The 12,753-nt window shown below is 42.2% G+C and overlaps 1 long non-coding RNA gene across 1 annotated transcript; it reads left to right on the forward strand.

Annotated features, from left to right (window-relative positions):
- Positions 1-11,350: 11,350 nt before the first annotated feature.
- LOC149975213 (uncharacterized) lies at positions 11,351-11,972 on the forward strand. The gene is made up of 2 exons (XR_016488943.1): positions 11,351-11,701; positions 11,804-11,972. It is a non-coding gene; the product is annotated as an uncharacterized LOC149975213 (long non-coding RNA).
- Positions 11,973-12,753: the final 781 nt, after the last annotated feature.

Genomic DNA, 12,753 nt, shown 5'->3' on the forward strand with positions numbered 1-12,753 from the left:
CCTTCAACCTCTTGGCTCATTTTTTGCTCTTATATGCACTGTCAACTGTGGTACCTTATATAGACAGGTATGGGGCATTCCAAATCATATCTAATCAATTGAATTTACCACAGATGGACTCCAATCAAGTTGTAGAAACATCTCAAGGATGATCAATGGAAAAATGATGCACCTGAGCTCAATTTCGAGTCTCATAGCAAAGGGTCTGAATACTTATGTAAATAAGGTATTTCTGTAAAAAAATAAATGCTAAAATTGACAAAAAAGTGTTTTCGTTTTGTCATTATGGGGTATTATGTGGTGATTGCTGAGGAAAAATGTATTTAATCAATTTTAGAATAAGGCTGTAATATAACAAAATGTGGAAAACGTCAAGGGGTCTTAATACTTTCCAAATACACTGTAAAAGATACATAAGATGTATCAGGGACAATTGTTCTCATGTTAACTCGTGTGATGGTCACAACATTAAATGTAAAGCCAAAGCTAGCAGGGGTACATTATGTGCCCCCTCTGCTGGTGGGATACAACATGACACTGTATGTGTCTGGCCACACACACACACACACGTCATACACACAGTAAGCTAACAAAGCAGGCGTAAAAGAAAAGCCTGAGCGGTGTTTCTTTCTTTCTGGTCATGATGAGAAAAAACAAAGGAGGAGGAGGTTCTCTTCTGCACTGTTTAACCAATCCAGTATGTGTGGAGGAGGAGTTAAACTGGAGTGTTGTGTCACAGGCTCTCTTTCCATTTCCCCTGAAAACCGGATGCATCCAGTTGTTTCCACCCCTCTGAAGGTGCACACACAGGGACGGTTTGCAACTGCTGGTGAGGCGGCAGGTAACCTAGCGGTTAGAGCGTTGAACCAGTAACCAAAATGTTGCTGGTCCGAATCGCTGAGCTGACAAGGTGAAATATCTGTCTATGTGCCCTTGAGCAAGGCACTTAGTCCCAATTGCTCCAGGGTTGACGTTAATAATGGCTGATCCTGGCCGTGACCCCACTCTGATGGTCTCAGGGGGATTTGAGATATGCAAAAAACATATTTCCAATTCACATATGTTTATGAATGCACGCGCAAAATAGTACAAAAGTAAGCACCCACAATGGGTAAAATGTAAACAATAACATATTTCTCTGTGGTCAGACCACCCAGCAACTGCTTGAATAGCTTGACAAAGATAGGAGACCTGACTCAGAGTAAGAGGTTTGAACTTTGCCAAAAGCAACATTGTTCGTTTCGCAGGGAGTGATGCAACGCAAGGGCATTGCCACCTGGAGATGGAGGTTGAAGGGTGAAGGCTGGAGGGGTGGAAAAAGAATAACAACATTAGCCTCAGAAAAAAAAGTCACCACAAAAACTGATCCGTCAACACCACATAAAACCTAATGGCTGTTATGCTGACTTTTACCATCTCCTTTCTGATTATGACATTTATAAACCCTGGATTTTCAAATTGTGGAGAGACATTGTTTCATCCACCAGTGTATCAGTGTGTGTATTTGTACATGTACGACTAGCATAGTGAAAATAAACCTGCACTTTTACCCAGATTATTCCTAAGCTTGAACAAACGTTGACACTCCCTCCATTGCAAGGTTTTGTCAAGAGGCTGCTTGTTGCTTTTGGCATGGACATACACAACTGTATACATTCAGCCATGAACATTAGGGTGAGATCATGAACATATGGGCCAGCATTGAAGCTTGAGGTACACCCTGGCTATGTTAGTGAATGCTAGTCATGTATAAATACTATTACCCCTCCCTGTGAGGTAAACATGTCCACACAGTGAAGACAAATAAAAAACGGGAATGACAATGGAATTAATATGAAATATTGCATGGCAGTTCTGTTATAATTCACATGGTTGTTGTCCAGTTCTCATGATCTGGATTCATGTTTAATAGATGAGCATGTTCAGCTTTAAATTTTACTAGTAGTTAGCCATGTCCAGCCAACTCAGCCAACATCCCAGTGAAAGTGAAAAGTATCCCAGTGGAAGTGAAAAGTGCCCGTCTAACTGGTATCAAGCACATTAGAGATTTCGATCTCTATTCTGTATCCCTCACTAATGGAATCATTAGTGATAAGTGTAAGAGTTGGGGAGGTTGTGTCAGTATCGTTGCATTCTTCTCTGTGTTACTCACTTTGTGATGGTTGTTTTTCCTGTGAGTGAATACTTCCTCTGGGGCCAGCAAAAAGTTGAAGAGTGGAAAAAACAGCAACACAAACTTTCAATTAAACCATTCCATCTTGTAATAAAACAAATTACAAAAAATTGAGAGCCAGACCAAACAAACAAGGCCGTTACCGTAGTAACGGAAGAGACCTGCTGAGGTGTTGCCCTCAGGATTTGGGGGATGGGTACGATCCAGGTGTGAGGTTGTGACCTTTTTTACGTGCTACTGGCACTGCCTCGGCACGCAGGATTACAGGCACTATGCCTAAGAGTTGGGTAAAGTTTAGGCATAAGGCTGGGGAGGTCTATCACTTTGAGGATAGAGGGCCTCTTTTGTCTTTTGTTTTGTTCTAATGTGCCTTAACAACATTAGGAGGGAAATGAAAAGCAACTTAATGAAGACCAGACTGGCAATCCCAATGGATTGGAGCCTTCCACTGGATACACTGAGGGCGTGTCACCTACTGTCATTCATTTGTCCAGTGGTAAGGATGTGTGGGAGCATTTCTCTCATGTTGCTCTTTAAAAAAAAAAAGGAATTACATTTTATTTTAAATGTTTGTTTCTCCCCAATTTCATGGTATCCAATTGTTTTAGTAGCTACTATCTTGTCTCATCGCTACAACTCCCATACAGGCTCAGGAGAGATGAAGGTTGAAAGTCATGCGTCCTCCGATACACAACCCAACCAAGCCGCACTGCTTCTTAACACAGCACGCATCCAACCCAGAAGCCAGCTGCACCAATGTGTTGGAGGAAACACCGTGCACCTGGCAACCTTGGTTAGCATGCACTGCACCCAGCCCACCACAGGAGTCGCTGGTGCACGATGAGACAAGGACATCCCTACCGGCCAAGCCCTCCCTAACAACGCTAGGCCAATTATGCATCGCCCCACAGACCTCCCGGTCACAGCCAGTTATGACAGAGCCTGGGCACAAACCCAGAGTCTCTGATGGCACAGCTGGTGCTGCAGTACAGCGCCCTTAACCACTACGCCACCCAGGAGGCCATGTTGCTCTTTTTTGACGAACCGTACAAGCCAACTCTCTTACCAGTTCGCTGTCAGGGTTTTAGTGGTGGGAAGATAGAGAAAGACAGGGCATTTTGGAAAGGGGAGGGGGAGAAGACAGCCTTTATAACCAAGTGTTTACAGAGGAAGAGAGAATGATGACAAATAGAGGAAGAGAGAGAGAGGGGAACACGGCTGGAGAAGAGAAAGGTGGACAGGGGGAGGCTTATGCTTTAAGACTGGTCACTGTGTGTGTGTGTGTGTGTGTGTGTGTGTGTGTGTGTGTGTGTGTGTGTGTGTGTGTGTGTGTGTGTGTGTGTGTGTGCGTGTGCGTGTGCGTGTGTGTGTGTGTGTGTGTGTGTAGAGTGGCTGGAGGCCACAGCCGTGCCCGGAAAGGCTCGGAGCACAACCAGTCATTAGGAAGTCAGGACTGTCTGGAGTGCATTACAGTCAGGGTACTGTAACTCTTACAAGCACAGGCTGGTATCAATTCAACCCAAATACGAAGGAGGGAGGGATGAAGAGAGAGGGAGGAGAGAAAGAGAGTGTCCTGCATGAGACTGGCAAGAGGCAGTATTGAAATGTTAGCCACTGCTAGCCCAGAAAAAAGAGGGAAGGCAGGGAGGGAGGGACGGAAAGGCAAGAAAGTAGAGAAGAGAGGAAGAACGAGGGAGGAGGGGAGGGAGAAACCGAGCGCTAAAACGTTCGACACAGCTGCCGTTTGGACTGCAGCCTTAAACAGTTTGACAGTTTTTGGTGTTTCTCGTCAAACCACTGCTTATATTGGCTCTGTCGGAGTTTCATCAAACATACATGATTCACTTGAGACCAAAAAGAGAGGGAGAGAGAGAGAGGGATGAGGAGAGAAGACAAATTCTACATTCATCATATATCATGTCGGCTTCTGCTTCTGTGGCCTTCTATCTCCCGAATAGAAAAGCAGGAGAGAAGATGAGTGGATATGAGGAACGGAGAGCTGAGTGAGACATATCAGATGACATAAACAGAAGTACACTTATCCTGCACCAGTAGACCAAAGCCCACATCAGGGTTTAAACTGAGCATGTGCAGTGTTCAACCCAAATGGAACAATTACCCACAATCCTCCACTGCTGCACTCTCAGGGCACACTTTTAGGGGAAATCCGTCAATTCCTTTGTGTGTTTTTTTTGCAGTCATAGTGGATGTGTGAATGAGGATAGGGATGCTGAGTCTCTAGTTTTTTGGGTGATTATAGCACTCAAGCAGGGGTGTTTATGTGTTTATTGATAGGGAAACTTGCTCTTTGGTTTCTCCCTCCAACTCTTTCTTCTTCCGTCTCTCTCTCATCACATTCCTCCCATTCTCCTCCTAATCTAATGCAGAGAAGAGTAGACTCACCTGACAATCACTGCATCCAGCTCTTTCTCTGGTTGGCTACTATGTACTTCAACTATGTGATCAATTGGCATCAGGCCACTTCCTGATTGGTTGATACAGATTACCGAGCCTATCACCTGGTCCTACCTTATCAGACATCCATTGTGAACCACATACTGCATATGAAGGTGTGTGTGTGTGTTCTTTCTAGTGTTAGTTTATTTGATTGTCTTGTAATCCTATTAACCTCATACCTGCTCTATAACAGGATGCACCAGGTCATTTTATTTCCATGTCCAAGATTATCTTTGAAATCTTGATTTCATCCTGTGCCCTGTTTTCTGAATTAGGGGCAAAAAAGGAAAGGAATTACCTGGAATGGGCTCGTTGAGAATGTTCAAGCAGAGTGTAACATCAGACACCTGGTTTGATTTATTTTGTTTGGGTAGTTGGCAGTGGACGGACCCCCTAACCCAATTTATAGGAAACACACGCACACACTCACAAACCAGACATACACACACTTTATGTTCTTCTATTCTTGTGGGGACCTAAAATTGATTTCCATTCAAAATCTATTTTACCTAACCCCTTTCCTAACCGTAACCTTAATCTTAACCCTAACCCTAATCTTAACCCTAACCCTAACCCAAACTCCTAACCCTAAACCCATTACCGTTACCAAAACCCTAATTCTAACCCTAACTATAAAGTCCTCATTGGGGATGTGGGAAATGTCCCCATAAGGGATAATTTCTCTTGTTCTACTATCCTTGCGGGGACATTTGGGGATTTTAGGTCCCCACAAGGATAGAAGAACCAACCCACACATACACACAGACTCCTGAACCATGCATGTCTGCTTGTACACACAATTGAACACACACTCGGACACAAACCTACGCATGTACACCATCCATACTCCTTAGCACCAATAACAATGATTTTGTTGGAAAATCAATCCTCAGTGCAGCGGCGTTTCTCTTCCAGCCTCTGGGAGTCTAGGTTAATGCCTTAATGCCTTTCATTTCTAAATCTCCCTCTGCAGAGTGCAGGTGTACTGGGACAGTGAGAGGGAGAGAGAGAGAAGCAGGGAATGAGGGAGAAAGAACAAGAGGAAGAAAGAGAGAAAAAAGGAGAGGCAGATGGAAAAGGAGGAAAGGAGAGATATATTCTCAGTCAATTCATCTGAGGTTTGAGGCACCAGTCCAGCGGTATATGTATCTGCCCACATAAAAAAAAATATGACAGTTTACTTTAGAATACTACTGTACTTAGTATATAATTCTGTAGTAAACTGTAGTATACTGTAGAATATTATACTACAATCAGTATAATCCCTCAATCATGTGTAGTACTTACTATAGAATGTTGTAGTATACTGTAGGAATACGCCCTGCCCATTCCCCTCCCCATATCCCAATTTGTGCCACCCATGAGTGAGAAACCTACATACCAAGTATATGCTATATGTTGTGTTCCATATGGTTACAGAAAAGAGCAGAAGCTCTGAACTCTCCATTCAGAACCCAGTCAGAACCCAGTCATATCTATAACCATATCTATAACCATATCTAGTTATGGAAAATGTTGTATTTTAGTTCATCTCTGCCAGGTTTCCTCAAGGAGAAAGCCTCCATTTCTATGTCAAAGATAATAAAACAAAAACACTACAGTAAATACTACAGTATACATAAACACTACATTAATCACAATAGTATACACTACAGTTATTTTACTACAGTATTTATACTATAGTTAACTGAAAATACTACAGTATACTTCAGAAAATAAAGTATTCACTTCAGTCCGCAAAAACTCTAAAGTGAATACTAAAGTAAAGTCTGCAAAAACACTACAGTGAATACTAAAGTAAAGTCTGCAAAAACACTACAGTGAATATTATAGTATTTATACCATATACTACAGTATTTGTTCATGTGGGTGTTGTTCCTTTCTACTGTTTCTCGCTGTACCATGTGTGCCTCTGACACAACCATTTCTCTCAACATGGACGCACACCAAGTCAGACCGCTTCTTCTTCTACAGACCCTTGACTCTATTCACTTGGACCAGAAAACAAAAGCAGGCACGTATACCAGTCAAACGTTTGGACACACCTACTCATTCCAGTTTTTTTTTAAACATTTTTCTACATTGTAGAATAGTAGTGAAGACATCCAAACTATTAAATAACACATATGGAATCATGTAGTAACCAAAAAAAAGTGTTAAACAAATCAAAATATATTTTATATTTGAGATTCTTCAAAGTAGCCACCCTTTGCCTTGATGAGAGCTTTGCGCTCTCTCTCGCTCTCTCTCTCTCTAGATAGAAAGGCCATATGGCAGGTGTCTGGCCTACGTCGTCTGTCTGTGGAACACATGATGAATTCAATTGGAAGGAAATGCAAAAACAAGGATGGGGTCCAGGGTTTAGGAAATCCCAACAGTGGAGGAGCATTGATCTTAGAAAGTGTGTCTGTGTAGTGCCTTCACAATTTGGATTGAACATCCTCTTCCTACTTGAAAATAATGAGATTTAAATCCGTAGCACTGAAGAACCGGGCAATATTTTTGTGCTCGGTGAGACAGTAAACACTGCACATGTCTGCTCTTTCTGAAATTACTTTAACATTTCAATCGCAGTGTAGCATGGATCTTCAGGGCTATGGATTGAATAGAGCCCAAAATAAAAAAGAAACTGAAGCCACATATATTTTTTCTTCATGGCTGTGTGATATGATCATACCCTCCATCCATCATGCATAAGAGTAGGATCATATCAGACTTACATTTAGAAAAATAAGTATGTGACTTCCGTTTCATTCTTGGCTTGTTATTCAGGGAGCGCATACTGTGCCTTATTTTCTGGTCTAGTTTCTGTTGGGCAGATTTCTTAGAAAACATGCTATACAAATCAAATATTATATAGTAAGAAATAAACATTATTTTAGTTCAAGTCACTATGAAGTTAGTGTAGCGGCTGGTATCAACTCCGGCCTCCGTGGTCCGCTTGCTGTCGTCATGGTGACGCATGTAAACAGTCTTAATTAGATGGTTGGGGAGTCCAGACCTTATAGTGTGTGTGTGTGTGTGTGTGTGTGTGTGTGTGTGTGTGTGTGTAAACCAGAGCTGAGTGTGATGCTTCCTTTAACGTTATGCGTCAATGTGACATCACAGTCTGGGTGCAAGAACACCCTATCATTGTCATGATGACACAGGAAGTGTTGTGTTTGAAATGTGAGTCAACCTCGGAGTTAGTTTTCAGCAGACAGTCAACCACAGACAGTCAGTCCCCCAGACAGTCAACGGACCATACCATAGGCCTTTATGAAGAAGCAGTCCAGATGCCACAAAAGCGTGGGCCCTGCCACTTATACCAAGGAATTCTTATCATGTTGACTTTTCAAAAGGGATGCACCGCACTGTGGTCCTTGGTGCAGCTGGGACAACATGATGGATGGAGTGGCTAGTAGAAAGGGATGTACCCTCCCCGCATCCACCCTCGTCCAAACCACCAGTACACACACACACACACACACACACACACACACACACACACACACACACACACTCACACACACACTCACACACACACACACTCCACCCCTGAGTAAGGTGGCCGGGTGGAGAAATTTGCGAGCGACTGGGCTTTGCACCAGGCGAAGGAGGGAGCCACTTGCCGGGGCCATGGCCATAAAACAAAAGCACTTGTAACATGAAAGAATTCTTGCGCTTTACAAGAGGAAGTGGAACATCTGAGAGACGATGTTGTTTGAATTCTCAGTGTGCTCTTCTGGGCAAAGTGTCAAAGCTGGGGCAGCTGTCGGCTGCCCCCCCCCCCCCCCTCCATCTCCACTCCTCTTTTCTTACCCTCTTCACATCCTAAATGTTCTTCCTGTGCCCCCATCTCACCCAATGCCTCTGTGACCAGAGGAACCTTGGTAAAACATGTTTCACTCCAAACACAGGCGGAAAGGCAGGCAGCAGGCACCTACCCCGGGCAACCCAGGGGACAACAAGGACCTAGCTTTGCTTTGAACCTGGCAGCTCCAGGGAACATTCCTGTCTTGAAAGGTTTATTTGGTTATTTCTCCAAATGTCCTGAAGTAAAATATACTGTTAAGTAAGCTGAATCAAACCAGTTGTAGACAGGCAATAGTAAACACATTGGAACCACTCATGAGATGGTTGAATCCCTGTGTCGAGTGCACTGCCTGCACCGCCTCCTGAAAGTTGAAAAGAGCAGGTTTTTGATAATTTTTTTGTAGATATGGAGTATCAACTACCTTATCTTCCTTTTGTGTTCAAGTTCATCACATGCAAAGGTACAGTGAAATACTTAACTTGCGTGCTCTACCCAACAGTGAAGTTATTAATATCAAAATTGTATAACTAATACCACACACGCACTACCAGTAAAAAGTTTGGACACACCTACTCATTCAAGGGTTTTTCCTTTATTCGACATTGTAGAATAATAGTGAAAACATCAAAACTATTTAATAACACATATGGAATCATGCAGTAACCAAAAAAAAGAAAGTGTTAAACAAATCAAAATATATTTTATATTTCAGATTCTGCAAAGTATCCACCCTTTGCCTTGATGACAGCTTTGCACACTCTTGGCATTCTCTCAACCAGCTTTATGAGGTAGTCACCTGGAATGCATTTCAATTAACAGGTATGACTTGTTAAAAGTTCATTTGTGTCACGCCCTGGCCACAGAGAGGCTTTTATTCTCTATTTTGGTTAGGCCAGGGTGCGACTAGGGTGGGCATTCTATGTTCATTTTCTATGTTTTGTATTTATTTGTTGTTTGCCCGGGTGTGGTTCTCAATCAGAGGCAGCTGTCTATCGTTGTCTCTGATTGAAAGCCATACTTAGGTAGCTTTTCCCACGTGGTTTTGTGGGTAGTTGTTTTCTGTTTTGTGTCTTTCTTCACCAGACAGAACTGTTTCGGTTTTTGTTCATTCTCTTTGTTATTTTGGTTAATCAGTGTTCAGTTCCAATAATAAAGATGAACACGTACCACTCTGCAACTTGGTCCTCCACTACTTCCAACAACCGTTACAATTTGTGGAATTTCTTTCCTTCTTAATGCGTTTGAGCCAATCAGTTGTGTTGTGACAAGGTAGGGGTGGTATACAGAAGATAGCCATATTTGGTAAAAGACCAATTCTATAACATACAAAAATCATTATTTTCACACACACGAGACAAAGCATCTGCTAATACATTCTCAGAACCCTTTTTGTGGCGGATCTCCAAATGATAATTTTGTACAATAAGCGCCCAACGCATAAGGCGCTGGTTTTGGTTGTACATCCGGTGGAGAAACACTAAGGGGTTATGATCAGTATATGCGATCACTGGTAGGGCACTGGAACCAATATATACTTCAAAGTATTGCAGAGCTAACAACAAAGCAAGAGCTTCTTGTTCAATAGTTGCATAGTTTGCCTGACATTTTCAATTAAATCCTGGAACAGACAATAACACCAGTACTTGGTCACCTGGCTGTAGTGGACGAGAAACAGCCTCTTTATTATAGTGTCTTTTCAAACTCCTCTGTGAGGAAGACAGAGCTTCCTTTGCGAGAGCACAGGCTTGGTGTAGGCACTCACGAAAGCGACTAACGTAGGCCAACACATTCTCATCTCCTGTACACAACTCTTGAGACAAAAACTTTTTTTTAACTTCTTATGGCTGGGGGGCAGTATTGAGTAGCTTGGAAGAATAAGTTGCCCAAAGTAAACGGCCTGCTCCTCAGTCTCAGTTGCTAATATATGCATATTATTATTAGTATTGGATAGAAAACACTCTAAAGTTTATAAAACTGTTTGAATGATGTCTGTGAGTATAACAGAACCCATATGGCAGGCAAAATCCTGAGGAGAAATCAAAACAGGAAGTGAGAAATCTGAGGGATTCCACTAGATGTCAACCATGTATAGAAATTTGAATGAGACTTCTACTGTGTTGCGGGACTGAATGAGAGCAGAATCTATCAGGTGACTAGCAGTCAGCCATTTTTTGATCACGCGCATTCCTCATGGTTTCCACTTGCGTTCCATTGCTCATTAAGACACAAAGGAATACTCCGGTTGGAACTTCATTGAAGCTAGATGTTAAAAACATCCTAATGATTGAAATGTTTCTTCGACCTGTAATATAACTTTTTGAAGTTTTTGTCTGGCGTAACGCTGACCAGAATGAGCGTTTGGATATGTATACCAAACGCGCTAACAAAAGAAGGCATTTGGACATAAATAACGTACATTATCGAACAAAACAAACATTTATTGTGGACCTGGGATTCCTGGAGTGCTTTCTGATGAAGATCATCAAAGGTAAGGGAATATTTATCATGGAATTTCTTGTTTATGTTGACACCAACATGGCGGCTATTGTGACTATTTCTTCTGAGCGCCGTCTCAGATTATTGCATTGTTTGCTTATTCCGTAAAGTTTTTTTGAAATCAGACACAGCGGTTGCATTAAGGAGAGGTATATCTATAATTCCATGTGTTTAACTTGTATTATCATCTACATTTATGATGAGTATTTCTGTTGAATTATGTGGCCATGCAAAATGTTTTTGGAACTAGTAAATGTAACGCGCCAATGTAAACTCATATTTTGATAAATATGAACTTTATCAAACAAAACATACATGCATTGTGTAACATGAAGTCCTATGAGTGTCATCTGATGAAGATCATCAAAGGTTAGTGATTAATTTTATCTTCATTTGTGCTTTTTGTGACTCCTCTCTTTGGCTGGGAAAATGCTGTTTTTAATTGTGGTTTGGTGGTCACCTAACATAATCGTTTGTGGTGCTTTCGCCGTAAAGCCTATTTGAAATCGGACACTGTGGTGGGATTAACAACAAGACTACCTTTGTCACGAATCCCGCTTCCTGAGTCTGTGTTTGCCTGTGTTTCTGTCCTGGAGTGTGTTTCCGGTGTCCTGGAACGCACCCTGTCTGGTTGCTGGGCGAATTAGCTTGTTGGGAGATCAATGTTCACCCGCACCTGTATCCCATCAGTAATCTGCACACCTGTCCTGATCATCACCTCTCCCCTTCAAAAGCTCTGACCTGACATCCATTCCCTGCCGGATCGTTAGCCATGAACAGTATGTTGTGCCAGTGTATCAGCCTCAAGTTGGATAGAATTTGTTTTGTTGTTTGTTACGTATTGCTTGCCTTGAACTTACCTCTGTTTGTTCTGTCTTCAGTTACTCACCCGGATCATTTACCCCATTCCCGCCTGGTCGTCAGAGGATTCCGCTTCCCCATTGGATCCACCTATTTACTCCCATCAACTCACCACCGCTACCCGCTACACCACCTGGATATATCTACCCATTCACATTCACTTGTAAATAAATACTCACCTTCTTCCTACTCTCCTTGTCCTGGTCTGCTTCTGGGTTCGATTTTGAAGAATCGTGACAACCTTTAAAACGGTATAAGATACATGTATGTTTGAGGAATTTAAATTCTGAGATTTTTGATGCAGTTAACGGGATTTCAGCCCTAAGAAGTTAACCTTTTGTAACTAGGGGGCAGTATTTTCATTTTTGGATAAAAAACGTTCCCGTTTTAAACTGGATTTTTTTGTCACGACAAGATGCTCGACTATGCATATAATTGACAGCTTTGGATAGAAAACACTCTGTTTCCAAAACTGCAAAGATATTGTCTGTGAGTGCAACAGAACTGATGTTACAGGCTAAACCCAGATAAAAATCCAACCAGGAAGTGCCCCATTTTTTTGAAAGCCCTGCATGCCAATGACTCCTTATATGGCTGTGAATGGGCTACGAATGAGCTTACGCTTTCTACGTATTCCCCAAGGTGTCTACAGCATTGTGACGTCTTTTTACGCATTTATGTTGAAGAATAGCCGTAAGGGACCACATTGAGCAAGTGGTCACATGATGGCTCCCGCAGAAAATCTTGCGTAAAGTACACAAGTAGCCATTTTTCCAATCGCTTCTTATGAGAAACCAATTGTCCCGGTGGATATTTTATCGAATAGATATGTGAAAAACACCTTGAGGATTGATTCTAAACAACGTTTGCCATGTTTCTGTCGACATTATGGAGCTAATTTGGAAAAAAGTTCGGCATTGTAGTGACTGCATTTTCCGGTCGATTTCTCAGCCAAACGTGAAGAACAAAC

Source organism: Oncorhynchus mykiss, chromosome 19 (assembly GCF_057628025.1).
Source record: "Oncorhynchus mykiss isolate SJ-2025 chromosome 19, ASM5762802v1, whole genome shotgun sequence".
NCBI lineage: Eukaryota > Metazoa > Chordata > Actinopteri > Salmoniformes > Salmonidae > Oncorhynchus > Oncorhynchus mykiss.